General features: G+C 42.1%; 1 protein-coding gene across 30 annotated transcripts in view; it reads right to left on the bottom strand.

Annotated features, from left to right (window-relative positions):
- Window positions 1-20,339, bottom strand: part of LOC125884463 (receptor-type tyrosine-protein phosphatase delta-like) — a 427,644-nt gene that overhangs the window by 245,958 nt on the left and 161,347 nt on the right. For all 30 annotated transcript variants that reach the window (XM_049569458.1, XM_049569467.1, XM_049569463.1 and 27 more), the window contains exon 5: window positions 1,822-1,894. The gene's annotated coding sequence lies outside the window, so the exon portion shown is untranslated. The remainder of the gene's footprint in view (window positions 1-1,821; window positions 1,895-20,339) is intronic.

The raw sequence follows: 20,339 nt of genomic DNA, 5'->3' as shown, positions 1-20,339 counted from the left end.
TGCTTTATATAACACAACTCCATCTGACAGGTGTAGGGCACCTACGTACCCACCGCTCTCTGTGAAATGCGCTACAGTGTCATTTAACAAGTGTCTTTAAGACTTTCTCTCTGAGAAGAAACAGCAGATTCAATTTAAATTTAATGCCTTAATGGTTGTTGAACAGGACATTCAAATGGCCTCCAACAGACTATGCGATGCTGACAATTTTGCCGCTGTCATTTACAATACTTCAGGCACAAAGTTAGTCTAACTCACTTGTCTGTACTTAACTGTTTTTGTCTAGCCTTTCCACTGAAGCTGCATTTGTCGCTGTCATCTTTAATTCAAATCACTTTGCCACCTGAGCCTCTGACAAATTTTCGCAAGTGTTCACAGTAATTGCCACAGGGGACAGAGGGCATCATATGTGTGAAATGCTCTGAGTGAAAAGCAGCGTTTGCCTCGTAGCGTTGACACTCACCTATTTAACACACTGGGGAATATACTTGACGCTGCCGGTAAAAATAAGACATAAAAGCGAAGGGCTGTGTCCCAGTAACAAGACACAGGGTTGGAGCAGCTTTGCTATATAATTTGATCTCAAAATAGAATGCCGCAGAACTTTTCTTGCAGGTGCATTTGATAAGTTCATTGGGAATCCTATGGACATGTAGAAGAATGTTCTGGTGTGTGGGGCCTACGGGAAAGTAACTCACAGCAACACAAATGCTCCAATTACAGCTGCACCCGCAAGTCCTTTGGGGGAAACCACAGCACTAGTCATTGATCTGAAAAACAGCGCTGTGATAGAGGGTAACTCCTCTCTGGTTCCAAAGGACGTGAACTGTACTGCTAATGATCCCAACTTAAACATCATTATGATGAAAATAATAACGAGGAGGAGTCATTTATTTTTAATGTGAGACTGATTTTTTGCAGTATGGTTGAGCATTTGTAGTCTTATGTACATGTGAGTGCAGTTGAAAATGCCACTTTGCATGTGACCACACAGTAGTGGGCATTTTAGAGATGATATTATTTCGATAGATGATTCTGGAGATTCAGCGTGTTTAGATTAAGGTCACCTACTGTGACTTTATTTTCTCAGAGAGCCGCCTCTTGTCGTCTCTATGTGCTTGCAAGTGTGCTTAGGCTTCCACAATGTGCTAAAAGCACCTGTCAGTCCTCCAAAAGCTGCGAGAAGTGCGAATGGCTGCATCGTCCACGCAGTCTTAATGTGCAAACAGATCTCTTGTAAAAACAGTCGAGCAGCAGCAGTAGAGATTTCTGTACTCCAGAGGGCACCATTACCATGCTTTATGTGTGTCACTGTGCTTTGCAGAGCAATACCAGTGATATTTCAGGCAATTGAGCATCAGTCCAGTACAGTAGCCAAACAATGTGTCTGTGAGAGAAATGCTGTGCCTCTTTTTTTAATGTGATTACAACAGGACAATCCTCAGTGTACCACTGTAAACACAGCCGTTCTATAATTTATAAAACATCTACCCTGTTTCATAAAAGGAAATCAAACCTAACTTGTTTGCCAAGCTTGACTATTATTTCATATCAAATAATAAAATGTCAGGCAGTCAGGAAACCAATTTACCGTGACTGAACAATAGATCATTTCATACAATCATCTATACCCATCTATACTAACAACATTTAGTTGTTTGACCTTTGATTTGACTTCTGTGGGTTGACATTATTGTCCTGTTGATTTTTTTTCGTGGCTGCTTTGGCATTTGAACATTGAAAACAGGATTTGGTCACAGGTGATTGTCATAGACGGAGTGCTTTGTTCAATAATACAGTTTCAAGGAGGGAGGATCTTACCTGTTTGGAATAATGATTTGCGATTGCTGCCTCAGACCAGAGTGATGAAAGAAGAGAACTCCTCAGAATCTCCCTGGAGGGGGAAGAGAAAGAGAGGTCAATGTGAGTCATGCTTTAGTGTATTGTATCATTGTCCATTTACAACTGAACACTTGGCTCATTGTGCCATAGACTTGCACACACAATCACATGTTGAGACGTATGGAGACGTGCATACTCCAACATACCCTGTAGCCACTACGCATCGCTGTGTTATCAGCATAGTCCCATTAGGTTTTGTAAACATGCTTCATGTACTTTGAGGAGGTGATTTTCCGTTGTGCATAATAAGAGCTGCTAAAAATAGACTCCTGCATGAACGCTGACAGTGTCTCTACCACATACTGGAGACAGGATAGCAGGATGTTTGGATATGTCTGCTTGTAAGTAATAATTTCTGACAGTGACTCTCTTTCATGCGCCCTTAGTTGTGTGCAAGAAAGCATGAATATGCGCCTGACGCACGCACACACACACACACACACACACACACAGATGCACATACATGCCCAGTGATAACCATACAGCACACATACATGGGACCTTAATTGATTTTGTCAACGCCTTGGTTCAGATTGATGACTAGAAAATAATAGGGTGGCAAGGGACCTTAAATGATGTCCAAGGAGCACAGAGGTCCTCCTCATTCTTGAGAACACGCAGACAGGCTTTGTCAAATACACACACATCAATATTAACTGCCTCCCATGTTTGCTTTATGAAATTCCAAGACCAGAGCTCGGCTCAGTAACGGAAGAGAAGCACATGCTTGAAGTTGTCTGATTGCCCTCAAATGTAACAGCGGAGCCAGTGACTGACAGATCTCTGCCTGTGTTTGTCTTGCATGACAATGACACTGATAATTGGTTGTTGGACACCATTGCACACGCTACCTCTACTATCTGCTATCTCCATGCAGTGTTCCGCATCTTCAAAGCACTACAAATGTGAATCCAGCTTGGCTTTTTGCATCTGTAATCTGACTTCACTTTTTTTTTTTTCCCCAACTTAGCCGACGCACTTGATATGCAAAAATCATATGTTTACTTTTGAGATCAAAGTTTCTTTCTCCCTCCCCTTCTTCATTTTCCCCATCTAAAAATGGACTCCTTTCATTATGCAAGCCAACAAAGAGCAGCGTCTGCTCACGCAGCCCATTCCAAGCATACTGATTAATTAGCTTGTATAATTAGCTTAATGATTTGGAGAAACATGGCCATGGCCACCCAAGAAGCTATGCTAATGGACCCCTGTCTATAGCAATTAAAATGCCCATAACTTAACAATGGTGGCTTAAAAGTCCAGATAACTGCTGCGAAAAAAGTAGGTGGTGCAGAAATCGATCTAACATCATATTAGCTGGTGTTGCATTTATGGACACTGTTGCACTTGTGAGACTGTGTTGCAAGTTATGTGTTTGTATTGAATAATATTTTCCACAAGTGCAGACACCATTGGAGGACTGAGAGCTAATGAAGTGTTCTCATTTCTCACTATGACGATTAAGTTTAATACTGGAGGCACATTTGGTGCACTTAGACCTCAAATTAGACTTGAAATGTGATGTAAGATGCTGAAAATGTGAGACCTGCTTTTAGTGTCGCAAGGAGCAAACTTATATTCCATCTATCTCATTATACCATTCTATATATCCTCCGTCTGCCTGTTATGTTAACGCTTCCTCGGTGTGAGCACATACTGTAAAAAGTGCATGAGTTAGGACGTTCAGTTGTGGACTTTACAGTTTCCATTAAATGTAAGTCAAACCAGACAGTATCTCTGCTCTCTGACAGTAGCATCAGCATTCCTGGCTGCACTTCAGACATAAATCGCCCGTTTATGACCTTCCCCTGAACAGTAACCAACAGAGACACCAGCTCCACTCATAAAACCAGCAGAATGTTGAGGTGGAGGTGAAGATATTACTTATCCATACACAACTTCTAAAACGCCAGTCAAGTGGGAGCAGTTAGAAAAAAAAAAATCTAATCCTTATTTGTTTATTTTTTTAGTGCTCTGATTGAATGCTGGGAAGATCACACCCAGTCATAAATGACTGGTAATTTACAGCACACTCTGTTGCTGGCAAAGCACAGGAATTATGGCGCCATCGTGCTTGTATAAACAGCACAGGAAATGGACTGTGGTATGGAGGGTTAGTTCAATGTTTACTGCAGGACCACTGTAAAACCAGCCTCAAGCCTGTGACTAAAACTGGCACTTGGATACAGTAGAAAGTCAGCTACAGTAGAGCCAGGTACCACTTAGGGTAGCACTTCAGTGATCCATTGCGTATACTATGACTTTGTTTACATGCACAAAATATCCAGGTTTTTGCACTTATTCTGAAAGCTGCTGACACAACTAATGGAAGTGAATATTTTGCTAAAATCCTGTTTACATGCTGCTGCGTACACTCCAATAAAAATGTCCTAAAGTGCTGTTTATCATGTCAAAATTTGAAAGAGTGGAATGGCTAGACCCAGTTGCCAATTTGCTTCTTTGCGTCAAAACCCCATTTTTTCTTTAAGATTTCCACCAGCGGTAGACTTGTACATCTGTGCATCCACAGCCTCCATCTTTCATTCCTTCAGTCACTGTCTTGAAAAAGTCAGCATGGCGATATTTGCACATATCAAAAAACCTTTTATAACGTCTAAACGTAGGAGTGTTTCTCCTTCCAACCAGGAATGTGAGCTTTTCTTTCAGGCATGCATCTCTGCTTCAACCTTGAAAACTGTTGGCTTCCTGTATGTACAATGCATCCACGACAATGCACAGAGTTGACAGTAAACAGGCCAGACCCCCTGTGTTGCAAACTGCACCACTCCAAATTGAGACACATTTTCTGAATGTGCTGTTACCATGTCCAAAGAATGCTCCTAAAACCCAGCCATTACCAGCATATCCTAAATGTCCTCATTGGGAAATGCTACATTCAGAAGAAAAGCCTGATTCACAATATCCAAGCAGAATATGCTGCATACATGGCCAAAATCTAATTCAGAATATTGTCTTATTCAGAATAATAATGACACAAGAGTACTTAATTTTAATGGCAATCATGTATTTGCTGCCTAATTACAAATATCATAGAATATTCTTTATGACAAAAATAAAAGTCAGTTGAAAATGTTAGGAAGACTGGGTTATATGGCTAACTGGTTAGCAAACAGTCACCTGTTTACACATCCAATAGACACAAGGGAAGATATTAGTAGAAGAAGAAGATACTGTATTAATCGTGAGGGGAAATTCAATTATTTCCACTCTATTGTCATACACAGACAAACAGAACCTTTAGGTGCATTAAATGGAGATATGTCAGAGCGAAAGAGCTGCTTTTGACAGGCACCCTGAGCAGCTGGGGGGTTCAGTGCCTTGTTCAATGGCACCTCTCCAGCTACCAGTCCACGCTCCATACTAGATCCGTATGGGGACTTGAACTGGTGACCCTCCAGTTCCCAAAGCAAGTTCTTGTGGGCTGAGCTGCTGCCACCCAAATAGTTAATAACCATAGAAAATGACATCTACTGTCGTGCATTTCAAAGACAACAGTTCTGTGTGTGTCTCTTTAGGATTTTATGTTGTTGAGGTAGACTGAAACCAAGTACTCTTTCGATAAGTTCTGGCCACTTGTCTTGTTGTTTTTTTGTTATTTCATTTGGATGGCTCAGTTATGTTTCTAGCAGTGATTCAGAGAAGGGCTAATCAATATGAAAAAATATATATATATCACTGTATTTTTGAGTAAATACCTCTGTCTGTGTTGCAACAATACTGTAGGATTGACTATTCGTGCATTCACACAATAATTACACAATGATATTTTTGTTCAGTCTTTACCAATGTGGATATAATGACAAAGTGGTAAAAGCAAATAATACAACAGCTTCAACAGTCCAGAAAATGACATTATCTTACTGTAATGCAGCCTTTAAAACCAGGAAAAGCCAACACAATATTATGATATCCATAATCTAAGATGATATCTAGCCTCATATCCTGATATCAAGATAATCTTGTTATCTTTCCCAGCCTTAAGACAGCAATATATTAATGGCTAGTTGGCATGCAATGCAAGTGTGGTATCCACAGTCCTCTTTAGTTCTGTTTTGGTCTTCGCCAACTGTTTAGCTGCTAAATGCTTCACCCTGTGTTCAGCAAACTCATTGCTACCTTGTCCCTCGGCATCACAAGTTTCATCACAATATGAAAATGATTCTTTAGACAACAATACAATATCTGCTGATGTCACAAATCTGCCATGAAATGATTTCCATTTGACTCAATTTAGGGACCTGCAATCAATATGGGACAATATCAGCAAATATCGTCATCGTGTTTTTCCCTAGCTGCTTGCCATTATCTGCCTGGTGTTGGCCTCTAGCACTGTTTAAATATTAAGGTGGGATTTATACTAAGCTGTAGAATCTGCGTTGACGTAGAGCCTATGCCGTACCCTATGCCCAGAAATGTACGCATCTCAGCGATGCAGATCTCTCTATTTTTGTCATTTCATCATTTTACAAACAAAGCTTCTGTTCATTTAAATTTTATAGATAAGAAACCGTAAATTCTGATGACAATAAAGCCTCCACAAAAATAGCATTTTAAGTCTTCTGTGTGATTTATCCTGGCTTCATATGAGCAGAGGAAATCTCCACTCGTTGCTAGGCTAATTTATACAATGTAAAATGCCATAGGCTTGTGCTAATAACATTAACATGTCATATTTATGGAGAAAAGTGTGTCCAGCAAAAGACAAATGCTTTGTTTGTGAGTCCTGCAAGTTATAGTGAAGTACATCTGTGTACTTGTGTTTGAAATTGTCTCTATTAAACCATATTTAATGTGTGTTTTGAATGACCTAGACTTAACAGCACTTCACAGAAACCTCTGCTGCCGACTCGTGTTTTGGAGGAGTAACTGCAGAGCCACACAGACACATCAGTGCACATATATAAATGCTCACAGTGGTGTAGGCCACGTACGTAGACAACAGCGTAGGGTTTGCTGCACAAGAGGTGTGCTTTGATGACAATAGTGTCACATCAGAATTTCAAAATAAAGGCATATTTTAAAGATGACAGTCTGTATCAATGTTTTTCTTTGCATCAATGATATTGGATTGTTATATTGACATAGTCATCCAGATCGATGCATACACCCTACTATACAATGGGTTTTAAAAAATGAACAAGTGCAGCTTTAACAGCAGTTGTTTTTCTTGATTAGAGTTTTGTATATTTGTGAGCTTTACCGCCTGTTCTAGTGAAACAGTTTGAAACATCAAAAAGGAGGAATAGTCTTCATTTCAGCGCTGACACAGCATGGCATAGAAAACAGTGAGGCTCCCATCTGTTAAATATTTTCTAAGATCCTGAGGAAAGAGGTGGAACAAAACTCTCAAGACAGCAACTCTTACATGATGCCATAACCAAGTACGGATCAACTGCTAGACCAGCTTTATCTTGCTACGTCTCAAGTGTTACAGCTCTGCTCTAGTTCCAAGTTACCTAACTTATATGATTTATGGATGCCATTTCCAAATTGTTTCTGCAGTTCCAAAAGATTCCATATGCCATCTCCCTGAAAGCTTCCTAATGAAACAATGTATGGCAAATGTGTCATTAGGGTTCACAGCACTCCCAAACACACTAATTGCCACGCAGGCTTGATAACAGTCTGTTTGTGTCTGTGTCTGCATGTTGCCAGCAGGTGCGCTGCTATTCACTTGTGTGAGCTGAACATCACAGTTCCGAGTTTGACACCATTGTGTCAAAAACTCTGTGCTCAGCTCGTCAGCTCTGGTGCGCTGTGCCCAAACAAGCCAGCTAAAAATGAGCACTTGGGAAGTGATCTGCCTTTCGCTTCCCCCTCTCTCTCACTCTCGCTCACTCTGCGTCTCACTCTCTCTCTGTACCAACAGCTGCCTCAGTGGCACAGGGTAGCGTCACTGTCAGACGTAGATGGAATTAGTTATATGGTACATCATATGTCTATTCAGAATTGGCGTCATGCAGCCCAAAAAAGATATGCTTCGGGTGGGAGGAGGTATGATATTTTAGACACATTTGCATAGGTTTGCAGTTGTCAGGCGGATGTTGACGGGATATCACATTTGCCATGTGAGCTGTCTCAGTGAGAAATGTTCCCATCCAAACTCAAAGATGCAAATTCTAAAAATCACTTCATGAAGCAGCAACTTTTCCTCAGGAGTTATGTGGCATGGAAAAATAGGCTTCTGTCGTCCTTTATTGCAAAAACTGAGCATTGTCTTCCCTCTTCTCCTTAATGTTATTGCTAATCCTTTAGATAATAGCTACATTTTTGTCCTCTGCACAAGTACTATTGACAATTTTGAAGCGAACTGAATTTCCTTGTCCATCCCTCTCTCTTAGAATGAAGAATGTGGAAGGCTGCTGCTGCTGCTGCTGCTGCTGCTGCTGTGGTGAAGAATAGGTGAGTACAGACATCTTTGGATGGTACTTCTCCCTTGTCTGCAAAGCCCTCTTATCAGCAGAGTTTTCTATCATGCTGGAAACTTTCCATCATGCTGAAACTGCTCCTCCCCAAAGGCTATCATAATCTGCTCAGCATGCATAATGTTAATCGTTCAAATATCTCATCAACACAACAGGATAAGCATGCTGTCAGTGCAAAGAGGGGAGTGAGTGAGATAATGTGCGGTAGACAGAAAGCAGAGAGGAGGTACAGTGGAAAAGGAGGAAGGGCTTAGGCGGCGGAGGATGAAGAGACACAAAGAGGGTAAAGGGTGAGAGATCAGATGAGATGAAGAAACTGAGAATGAAACAGGAAGGTGCAGCGAGCGAGGCCAGGAAGAGGGAAAACACATTAAGGCTAGAGTGGGAGAACTGCATGAGGAGAAGGAGAGAGGAAGAGACAGGAAAGGAGGGTAGCTCCTCTTAGGAAACTCTACGCCGCTATATTCTGTCCCTTTTTCCAGTCATCTTTGGAGAAGATGATAGCATTGATCATCTTCTTAAAAGGCCGCTTTTCCTGTCACCGTATCACCTCACGTCATTAAGATGACTGGTTGAGTTGCCTTAAAAGGTTTCTCTTATGCCTGGCGAAGGGGAACTGTTGCCTCCCTTCACTCTGCTGACAAACCTAAGAATGCTTAAGTGTCGGTCATATCGATTTTCAGCAATCTGCTGTTATTAGATCAGGTTTAATGAAAGGGGTCAGAGTAGAGGAATGAAATCTACTCAAAATTGTGTTGGATCATGGCCCATCCAGAGGCAGTGGGCATATTCGCATGGACTGAGACTTTGTAATTGAAAACACATGTTCATCAATCAAAACCAGATAATTCCATCACATTCATCGCATCTATGACAGATAGTCTATTTCTATTGTCCTGATACATTACTTCTCCGAGGCTTACACCCCCGGGTTTCCCTGAGGAGTTCCCATCTCAACTCTCATGAGTACTGGGACGAATGAAGTAAATAGATTTTGTTCTCCAGATCGCTCAGATTTCCTCCTCTATAAATCCACTTGTCGCCGCATAAATCTTTGGGAAGTTTGGGCCGCCCTGTGCCTCTGCTTATTAGCCAGCCAGGGATCAATTTATCACCTTTGAGGACAAAGAATGGAGGCGTTTGGGGATTCTCTCTATCCCTTTGATTTATGGAGTCGGAGGAGAGGCAGGGCATTTTTGGGTCATGCAAATTCTTCTCGGCACAAGTGCCTGCCCCTCCTGCCTCCTCTTTGTGCTGAATTAATTTCTTTGGCAGTGAGAGGAAGAGCGGAATCTTAAAGCAAATCAGGTGGTCGGAGTGTGATTGAGAAGGTTAAGCTTGTTCAAGTAAGTGGTAATGATGGCGCCGCGTAAATGCAAGGACCATGTATCAAAGAGAATTATCCACTTGCAGTGATGACTGAAATAAGGGTTGTTGGTTTCGACTGAATTTCCCTCAAACAGACTCAAATTAAGAGCACAGACCTTTCACGCAGTTCTGAACCTTCACCACTAGTCTGTGCTATTGGTCTAGCCAATTCTCCTCCGCTCTTGTGACCCATTTTTTTTTTTTTCTTTCCCATGTGAAGAGCTGCAGGAATGTGGCTGCCCCACCTCACCTGCGCTAAGTGGCTACCTCGTCTTGGCAGATGAACTGCAGCGCCTGGCTCCTACTCTACAACTCCCTCATTTGTAATTGTCCTCATGTAAATGATGGACTGGGGAGATGGGGGCTTGTGGGAAATGTATTCCTTGTGAAGTGGAAGCAGCTCCAGTGAGGTTGCTGGCTTTGCATAGCGGTTACAAGGCAGGTTTGAACCATTGCATCACGTATTGTTTGGTATACAAGTGTGAATCCAGTGTGATTCAACCTCTTATCATCAGACACTGTAAAAATAGGGACCGGGAAGAGGAGTCTCTGTTTTAAGGGTTACAAAATGCACTTGTATGTCAGAATACTCCTTTCTGCAAATTGTGTGTGTGTGTGCATGAGCCATGAGTGTGTGTTTGGACAAATGACAGAAATACAAAGCATTAACACACATTTAGATGTCACTCTGTGTTTGGCAGCTTTTCCAGATATTCAGATTTGAATTCTACAATACCGTCCGCATCACATGCATTTCAAATCGACCCCATCCCCTTCCCGTCTTTGTGCGAAGGTTACTGACAAGTTGTGTGTAGTTCACAACTCACTCGCCACTGCCTTGGCTTTCGTCCACACTCATCTCTCCTCCTAACAAATGAGCCCGCGCCAGCCAGCAGATTTCTCCAACGCCTACCAGTACCACCACATCTTTGTCATGTTCCCTCTCCCGTGCTTTCCTTCTTGCTCGAGCTTCCTCTCCCTCTTCCTCCTTCTACCTTGTTTAGGCACACTCTAGCCTTTTTTTTTTTTGCGTGTGGCAGAGAGCATAACTCGCCGTTTGCTGAGTGGGCAGCAGGGAGCGGAGGAGGAAAGAAGAAAAATAGAAAGAAAGACGCAGAAGGAGGAGGGAGGAAGAGAGTTATCTAACAGGATTAAAGGAGAACAACGGAATGGAGAGCACTTAAAATACTCATGACATGAGCCTTCTTGCAAAAAGGAGGGGATGAGTAACAATGGCTGAATCACTCTTGAGGCTCTCTGTCTCAACAAAATATGCTTTCTCTCCCCTTCTTCTCTCCCTTTCTCTATTACCATCTACGTCTCTCTTTCACTCTTCCCCTTTCGGCCTCATTTTTACTTACTGTCCAGGGGATTTGATGGATCTCAGAGGAGTTGAGTTAATAATGTGAAAGAGAGAGTGGCTTTAATTAACCAATGGAAGAAAAGGTATTCAATTCAGATGGAATGACACCGGCATACACTGTAAGCCTTGGGTGGATATTGTGAGATAGAGGGGGGGAGATGGATGGGGGAGGGAAATCAGGAGGGAGACTGGATAGAGATGAGTGAGAGACGATCAGGAAGTACAAAGAGAGATATCAGGTGTTAGAAGTAGGGGGATGGGGATCTGGTGAGACAATTTCAAACAAAGAAAGAGTGGATGATAGGCAGATTTGGATGAGGATTGTAAGAAAGAAAATCAGATATTTGGCAAAAGGCGGAACAATCCAGTGTGTAGCCAAGGGCTGGGTGAATATATGATGAATTATGTCCTGTCAAGAATTGGGCTACAACAGCTGCTTGGCCCACTTCTGTCCCAAACCAGGGAGAGAAAAAGGAGATAAAACTGATTTCACAGCAAGGCCAAACAAATTCCTTAGTTACCTTTACCGGTCTGTTACACACAAGTGTGTGTTTATTGAGATGTCGACAGCAAATAGGAACAAATACCTTTCCCCTCACCCCCACCGTACAGGAATCAGAAAGGTAGAACAACATGACAAATTTCCTCGGGGCGGATCGAACTTCCGGGAGAGAATAGCACTTCAAACGATCGGCGTGCCTCGCCAGCTTCCCTGCCCGTCTGACTCACCAAGATAGCAGCCGTCTGGCAGCTCGGCCCAAAACACACACACACACACAGACGCGCTCCTTTGCACACAGGTGTGGGAGCACACAGGATTTTGCATAAGTACACACAAGCCCTCTTCTACTGTACTCCTCAAACATCCTATCCCTCTCCTAGAACACAAACACAGAAGCATCCTCCACCTCTTGTAAATGAAGACGTGGCACATCCTTTGTCCAGCACTTGACAACCGCCTAAATTTTTGAGCGATCTTAATGCAGCAAACGAATGTGTTTACACTTGCTATAAAAAGATTCCACTTGGCGCATAATATCCGTGGATGAGGTCCCTGTAGTTGCCGCTGCCTCTCTTTTTATATCACATAACAAACATGTGACGGGAGTGCGAGAGAAACTCTCCAGCCTTTGTAAATAGGGCACCATTTGAATATTTCACTCATGGCTTGTGCTTATTGAGCATTCATTCTTTTTGAATCATCGCTTCATCCAAAAATGGAGAGAGGAAAGTAAATACGTATATGAAAACATATAAATAAATGAGACTGTGAGTGTGTACGCATGTGTGATCCTCTATGCACAGACAGTGTATCCTGTCCTTCTTCTCAGCGAGATATTGCATCCTTGATGGTTACGTAAGGGACGAATTTTACTGATACCGAGATCATGACAGTATATGCACAAAAATAATGACAACTTGGCCGACTGGTAAATTGACTGAGAGATTTGGCTTTTGGTGCTGAATCTCCAAAGAGAAGACTTAAGGAGCTTCTGGGATTTGAAAGTTGAAAGATAAAGGCTCTGTTACACTGGGGATCCGCGAGTGCCTCAATTTTCAGCTCGGCGCCATGACAAGAATCATTAGGCAAGAAAAAAACCTGATGGAATAACTCAAAGGCATAATCAGTTGTTTACAATGGCAGGGGAGGGTGAGGGAGGAGGCAGGAGATGGAACGAAACCTTCACAGATGAAGGACGGGTTTGGAGAAAAAAAAAAAAAACCCAGAAGAGTGACCAGACGGCGCTCTGACATATTCTGAATCCTCGCTGACACACTCCTGATGTGTGACAGCGAGGGACAGATGGGAGAAGCAGAAAGAGAAGTAAATGTAAAGGCGTCAGAGAGGATGGATAGAGGAATAGACGAAGCGGTTGAGGGAAGGATTGAAGAAAAGGTGGGGGAGCAGAGTAGAACGAGAAGCAGAAAATGGACAGATGTCCTGAGAACTCTTTCAAGTTTGCTCAAGTGCCCTTTAGCAAGGCGCTCGGACTGCTCCTATGAAGCTGGTCGGTGGCAAAGAGTACAGCACCAGGGCAACTCCCTGGTGTGAAGGTGTGAATGAGTATGACCTTTTCTCTCTCTGCGACTACTCTCCAAGGCTGTTCCTGTAAATAAGAATGTGCTCTTTGTCAACATGCCTTGTCTCATAAAGAATTACGCTTTTAAGAGAGCAATGCAGAAGGAGAAAGAGGGAACAAGAGCAATGGAGTGAAGAAAAGGCAAAATAGCAAAATAAATCACTAAGAGGATAAGCGAATAGAGAAAGAAACAAACTCTATGACATTGTTTTAGCTTGAGATACAGTTGGTGACATGCATTTACATCAGAGAAGGTCAAAGACGTCGTGCCTTCCATGATTGCAGCTGATCTGAAACCTGTGACGGAGTGAGGCGCATCACCATACACTTGTCAATGACTGACAGAATACTAAAGAGAAAGTCACGTCACTGGAAGGAGGGGGTAGAGTGAAGGAGGGGGTAGAGTGAAGGAGGGGAGACAAAGCGTTGAGAGGCAGCGCTGGGATGGAGGACGGAATATTAAAGCGTGGAGTGTAAACCGAAAGTGGTACAGCGAGACAGAAACACAGCCAGAGAAGGAGAGGCAGTCAAGAGGAAGAAGGGGAACTGTGAATGAATATTAGGCAGAGGGCTATTCACCTGGTGTTGATATGGATGAAGGCGGGAAGGAGGGAGGGAGGGGGAGTCAGGGAGGGAGGAGACAGTCTAAAAGTGGAGGAGAGTGTGCAAAAGAGAGATAGGGGGTTCTTACTCTCCTCTGGGAAGGTCTGGAGGAAAAAAAAACCCAGAAAGACAGGTGAGATAGAGAAAGAGTGAATGGAAGAGAATGTAAGGCAAAATGTGGGATGAAAGAAAAGGAGAAAGCAGAAGAAAAAATTTTGGAAGGAGAGCAGAGATAAAAATAGAGGGGGAGACAGAAGGAAAGACATTCCGAACAAGCCCAAACTATCGCGCCAGAACACACTTATCTCCCAAAGTGCAGACAGTACATTATCGCCACTGGCACTAAAAACAGCCTGAATCATCAATAAATGAAATCCGGCGCAGGTAAACACGACGCAGTGTTTCAAGCACAGAGGTATCAGTGCTGACAAAGGAAGTGTGATGGTGAGAGGATACGGCCGTGCAGACGATTTCTCATTATCTGCCTTGTGTCAGTTATTAACGCCGTGTCCATTCTAACATCTAATTAATGCAGATAGCCAAATGCCAAACCTGATGAAATACCGTGATGAGGGATTAGCTGGAATAACAAACGCTCTGACCGGCATAACTTTGTCTCCCTGATTAGGTGGCAGTGAGAGGAGGGGAGAAGCATTTCTGGATCACTTAAGTCTCTCTTCCTCTTCTATTTTTTTCCCCCCACTTTCTCCTCCTACCTCCACTTCACTGTCCTTAATGAAGACTTTTTCCTTCTTCCATGTGCCCCCATTCTCCCAGCTTCCCTCCCCTAAGTCGCTGAGTGCTGTCCTAATTCCATTCTGATAGATGGAGAGGGGAAGAGGCTCATTAAAAATGGCTTTGCTGATTGTGCTGCCGCTGTTGTTTTTTTTTCCAGTCGAGAGGCGTACGTGTGTGTTGTGTCTGGTCAAGTTTTTTCCAGCTGCTGTTAGGTGGAGTGGTGGGGTGATTCAGCATTTGGTGTGAGGGGAATTGTTATTTAGAGCATTTCCTGCAATGTTTTTCAGCAGAGATTTTTCCCTCACATAAATTTTACATTATATTTAATAAGAAGGGATCAGGCCTGAGAAAACAAGGCAACTTAGATGTAGAAAAGCCAAGGCCAGACTGGTCAAGTCTCAAGCAGGGTGAGGATGTATGTGGTATTTACTTCATGTCTATAGGTGAATAGGGAGATTCAGGAGGGAGATGAGCCACAGCAGACAGTTCTTGCATTTCTTTCTTGGTTTTAAGTGTCCTCTTTCAAACCAAACATAACCAAACTAAGTGCCCTTTTCATTGCGGAGAACACACTTTTCTCACGTTGTCAGGGAAAGAAGCGTTTGCTGTCGAACAAGGAGAGCGTGTTCCTAGATAGCTAGAGTGTTAACACAAGAGTCATCGGGGACTTTAAGTCAAGTCTGTAGATGAATGAGGAAGAGCTCCACATTTTAAGATATACTCTGATGCACTCTCTTTCCAAGAATCAAATGAGAAGATATATATTTCTCTCATGTCTGTGCATGAAATGTGAAGCCAGAGCTAGCAGGATTAGCCTAGTTACGCATAAAAGTAAATAAACTACAAATACCAGCACCTCTAAAGTTGACTAATAAACATATTGCATCTCGCTTGTTAAATCCGTGCACAAACCCAAAATATAACACCAACAAGTTGTGGTCTTACAGGAAATTTAATGTGGGAACTTTTTTCCCTCTGGGCGTAGTGACTTCCTGGAATGAGGTTGCCAGGCAACCAGTGTAGACTACAAAGTAGAGCATGAAACTCTGTAAACCCATCTCTCCATCAAACCCATTTCTATAGAGAATGTGAAGGTACATTCAAGCAATGATACTCAATAACAAAGATAATACATAACAAGGTGCACCAGTGATATTAAACGGTAAACACTGCCCAGCACCTAAGGGCTGTACGTAGGGATCCAGTGTCAGAGGGAATATCTTGTGGTCTCTCTGTCATCAACATCAATGCAGCACTTATTCATAAGCCGTTATGTAATGACCCCATTAACCACCTTCAGCCAAGCAATGCAGACATGTGCCTCAGTAGGGCCTCCTGCAACCGCAACTGCTGAGAAATGCCTGTTCTGTCGTTCTTCTATAGTAAAGAATATACTGTCTCTACAGAATCATAGAGTTGTGTGACATTTCTTCTGTTTTGTATGGCTATTGGGACAGTTCTGTTTTTCTTATGACTTATTTCAAGGGGCACAACAAAGCAAATATGCTTAGGGCACCCAAATGGCCAGCAGCGGTCCTGACACTACCAGTCTTCTAAAAGGGCATGGTCTCCCCTCCTGCTTATCCCCCCACCTCATTTGGAGGTGTTGTCAGCGTAGTATGGATGGATGAAAGCAGATTCAAAACAATAAAACTCGTTTTTATCTGCTAGCTTAATATCTGATATCAACCCAGTACAAAATCATATCAGTCTAATAACATCAAATAACATAACTCTAATCTTTCCTAAAAACAGTTAAAAAAAAATAGCAATAATAGTATTATTAAGCAAAGAAACACAAGTTTTAGTTCGATTTAAACTTTTCATGCAAAAGTCTGTTTTAATTTCCGCATATCCATCGGCAACACTGCAGTGAAACCAGACTGACAGTTCAGCACCACAGAGAGAAGAGATTCTGTGTTGCCGTGAGAGTGGTCTGCCGAGGCATAGACATGTCTCAAAAAAGTTGATTTTCTTCTGATTTATCTTTCTGGAAAAAGTTTATTTTAGTGTCAGTATGTTTGGAAGATATGTGGCTTGTGAAAACTGGGTCCAGTATTTACTTCGGTGGCTATGGGGCAAAAGAATTGGTCATAATCTGTACTTACATTCACTCTTCCCATTTGAATGAATAGACTCAGGACCGCTGCTAGTTTCCTAAACGGGTGGGGCAGTGGTGAAACGCAGATACAGAAATGAATCTAAAGTGGGCTGTCTCAGTTCACCAGTGATCTCTGATTAAACTATGTGGAATGGGGGCACCATCTTGTGAGGCACACACTTTTTTATCTTACCAAAGTGTATGTACTCAGTCCAGAAATGTTCGGATATGTGAATGGAAGTCAGGGTCTGTTATCAAGCCTTGGGCTGCCAAGTTGTATGGATCTATGCTGATGATCATGATTCATTTGTCCAAATATCATTGCTGTAGTAGGTGCAATAAAGCAGCCTGATCCCCACAAGATGGCGCCCCTGTCCAAAAAAGTTACCACAAGGTTACGTTAACTATAGAACATTTTGGTTTATGGATTTGAACTAAGCTGATACAATTATGTAGTGAGATGTAGTGGTAGGTGAATTTTATAACTCGAGAGACAGAGATAGCCAGGCTGGCTGTTTGCCCCAGCTTCCAGTCTTTATGCTAAGCTAAGCTAAATTACTCTAGTTCTATAGCTAATGCACAGGCATGAAATTCAGTCTTCTCATTTCACTGCCAGCAAGAAAGTGAAGAAGCGTGTTCCCCAAATTGATGAACTATTACTTTAAAATGTAATGCCGATTTACTGTTCTTGGATTTACTTGGATCACACAGTACTGGAGCAATTATGGGCTAAATTGGCCAAAATTGACTTAAATAGCACAACAGCTGGGAAACATTGTTATGTAAAGGCCACACGGACGTTCTGGATGAACCATATCATCCAAAGCACAGGTTGTAACATTTGTAATCTGAGATAGACTGTAGAGTTTTACAGATGCAGAAGTCACTTATTCGTTAGACATGTCTGGAAAGTAGTGCAGTAGCCCACTGATATAAAAAGAGATACAAAGAAAGTGACAGGATATGGGGAACGAAAATTATACCAGAAATGATGTCTGTTGATCAGTCCAAGTGTACCCGAAATCTTATGAAAAAGTTGGTATAATAATGCAGTGTCTAACTCTGTCCAGTTGAAGCTTGCTGTGCCTTGCACTTGAACTCATATGGGAGCCCTGTGTTTCTCTAAAACCATCTGTATTTTGCAAGCCCTGTGACAGAGATAATTTCTGCTCTGATTACTGACATTTTGTAATTGCCAATTTACAGTGTCACTGTCTATGAGCAGAATGACAGGTATGGCTGTAACCAATACTGGCACAGTGACCGGTTTTGAGAAAATGTGAAGAGGAGAAGCGTAATTCTTTCTATCAAGCATAAAAGACTGGGGTTTAGGTAAATTACTCTGTTGTTCATCGTCAGGATCACTGATAAGTCCATACCTTAGTGTACTGACAATATTAGCATTATTTAGTTAATCCAGTGTGATAACAAATGCAACAGGAATGAAAGTAATAATATCACAGCTGAGCTATTCAAACACAAAACTAAAATAATTCAATAACTTCTGTTAAAATGAAATTCATCTTAATAATATTTGATTTAATGCAATTCAGAAAAGGCGGTCAGTCTTAAAGGCAATATACTGACACTATTCAGAGAGACAAGAGCAAGACATGAATTTACCGACTGGGTCAAGGATGCCTCTGTAAGACACAAAGCAGACTTTAACTTGAAGACAACCAAGTAAGTCTTGCAAGCTACCAATGTAAAAGCGAATTAAATCCCCATTAGCAGCGTGTTTGCTTGAATAGGTGGATCTGTGATGCTATGGGCAGCTTTCCAGCAGTTTCTCTGCGTGGTTATGGAGTGACATGTCGATAATATGTCATATTACAGAACCACAGTCCCTATTGAGCTGCACTTTTCTCCTATTACGCTCCAGTATTCAAAGATAATAAGGTCCCCTACTGCACTGTACACAAAAATAAATAGCAGGATAAACTTGAAGGATTGACAATTCACAATTGCGTTCATTAAACGCCTTTTCTGAGACTCTGTCAATTGAAGAACGTCCTATAAAAAGTGATGAAAACATTTGATTAACCTGATTGCTTTTTGTTTGAATAGATAACTCTGAAAATAATGAGAATGCCCATCACAGTTTCCTTAGGCCAAAGTTTGCCTTTTGAAATTACCATTTTTCTCTGAACAGTCCAAAACCCAAAGAAATTCCTGTCAAAGAACCAGCAAATTCACATGGCTGAAAAAAATTACAAAAATGAAATCTGAATTTTTTTTCACACTGTGTCCTTTCACTCACTCTTACATACAGTATATCCCCCTCTACACCTTATTCACAGTTCTAATCTGTATAAATAGCTTTCAGCTGCTGTGTCCTCCCACATGAGATCCAATACGCATAATAGTCTTACACTTAAGGGCTCTGCAGCACAGACGTAATCTCACACATATCACTCCTGGGGACAAGCACCCCTTTATGCAATCAGCAGGCCATGAGCTGCATGCATCTGTTTAAATATGTAAAGGTTTGCAACCTACACTGATGCATGCCATTTTGATGCATGAATGCACTGACACAGATGTCTAACAATATAACAGAGCTGTAATCTATGCATGCTACACACGGATATGTTACCACAGTGTAGGTGTGACATCACACGCTCACATGGTTAATTGAAAGGGGCTATTTCAAATATTCATATGCCAGTTTCAGATGTCTCCGTCATTTTGTTGCTAAAATTACCATGCTTTTGTTCATAAAAGTGATTCAGTCCACCATTTAAAGCTTCGCATCACCAAATTAAAGTGGAAATGTGAGAGGAGACACATGGGAATTGTCTCTTCATTGTCAGCTTGTCTCGCTCAGAGTTTGGTTCACTCTCACGCTCTAAAGATGACTGTTTCCTTTTCTTCTCTTTTTTTCCCCCTGCTCCTCGCTGTGCGCACAATGCTGCCAATTAGTTAATGGCGGACAGTGAGGCGAGAATCCAACCTCTTTGCTTCAAACTTAATTCCCCCCACATTTGCAATTCACGGCTGTAAAGAATGTGAGGAAGTACTTAACAAGCCCAGTGCATATATGATTATGGCCCAGGATGTGACAGTGACGGGTAGTGCCGCAGAGAGGACCGCTTGTATATACCACAACGCACACATATTGTACGTGCAAAGACTTAAAAGCAAATATTGAGTTCACCTGCGCCTGGCAGCCAAGGCAATACAGTGAGGATGTGAATATGAGCACAGCAGAAAAAGGCAGCCTATGGCAGAATGTATTTTAATTCATGCCTGCTTTGATGCTTTTGTGGAGTTCACAGGGCCAAAACCATTCAGAGGCAAAGCATTTCTTTATCTTTACATTGCCGTTAACACACGCCCACACATGTGGTATTAATATGTTCTTCATGTACACATGCAAACAACCTGTATTTTTCAACTCAATTCTTATTTTAATCACCCTAACATCTGTATGCAAAGCCGGTTTATGTGAATATTGAAGGCTTTGTGGCGACTGCGTGCGCGTATGGTATGGTTTGAAGGGGTTACAGGGTGAGTGGGGTTTTGCAAGGATGAAGTGCTCAGAATGCATAGAGCATTACACACACATCAAACCTTCCCCAGCAGCTTTTTGCTTCATAGCTACTGCCATGCCCAGTCCGCAGATTTACCGATGACCCTTAATAAAACTGTAACATTTGATAAATTTGTTGAGTGGGAATGATCAGGGTGATAAATAAAGCAACTAGTAGACTACAGCTGTGGTGTCCACTGTAATT

Source organism: Epinephelus fuscoguttatus, linkage group LG23, assembly GCF_011397635.1.
Source record: "Epinephelus fuscoguttatus linkage group LG23, E.fuscoguttatus.final_Chr_v1".
In the NCBI taxonomy this organism is placed as follows: domain Eukaryota; kingdom Metazoa; phylum Chordata; class Actinopteri; order Perciformes; family Serranidae; genus Epinephelus; species Epinephelus fuscoguttatus.
Note: the sequence above shows the minus strand (reverse complement) of the source record. Positions and strands in the feature narration are given on the sequence as shown.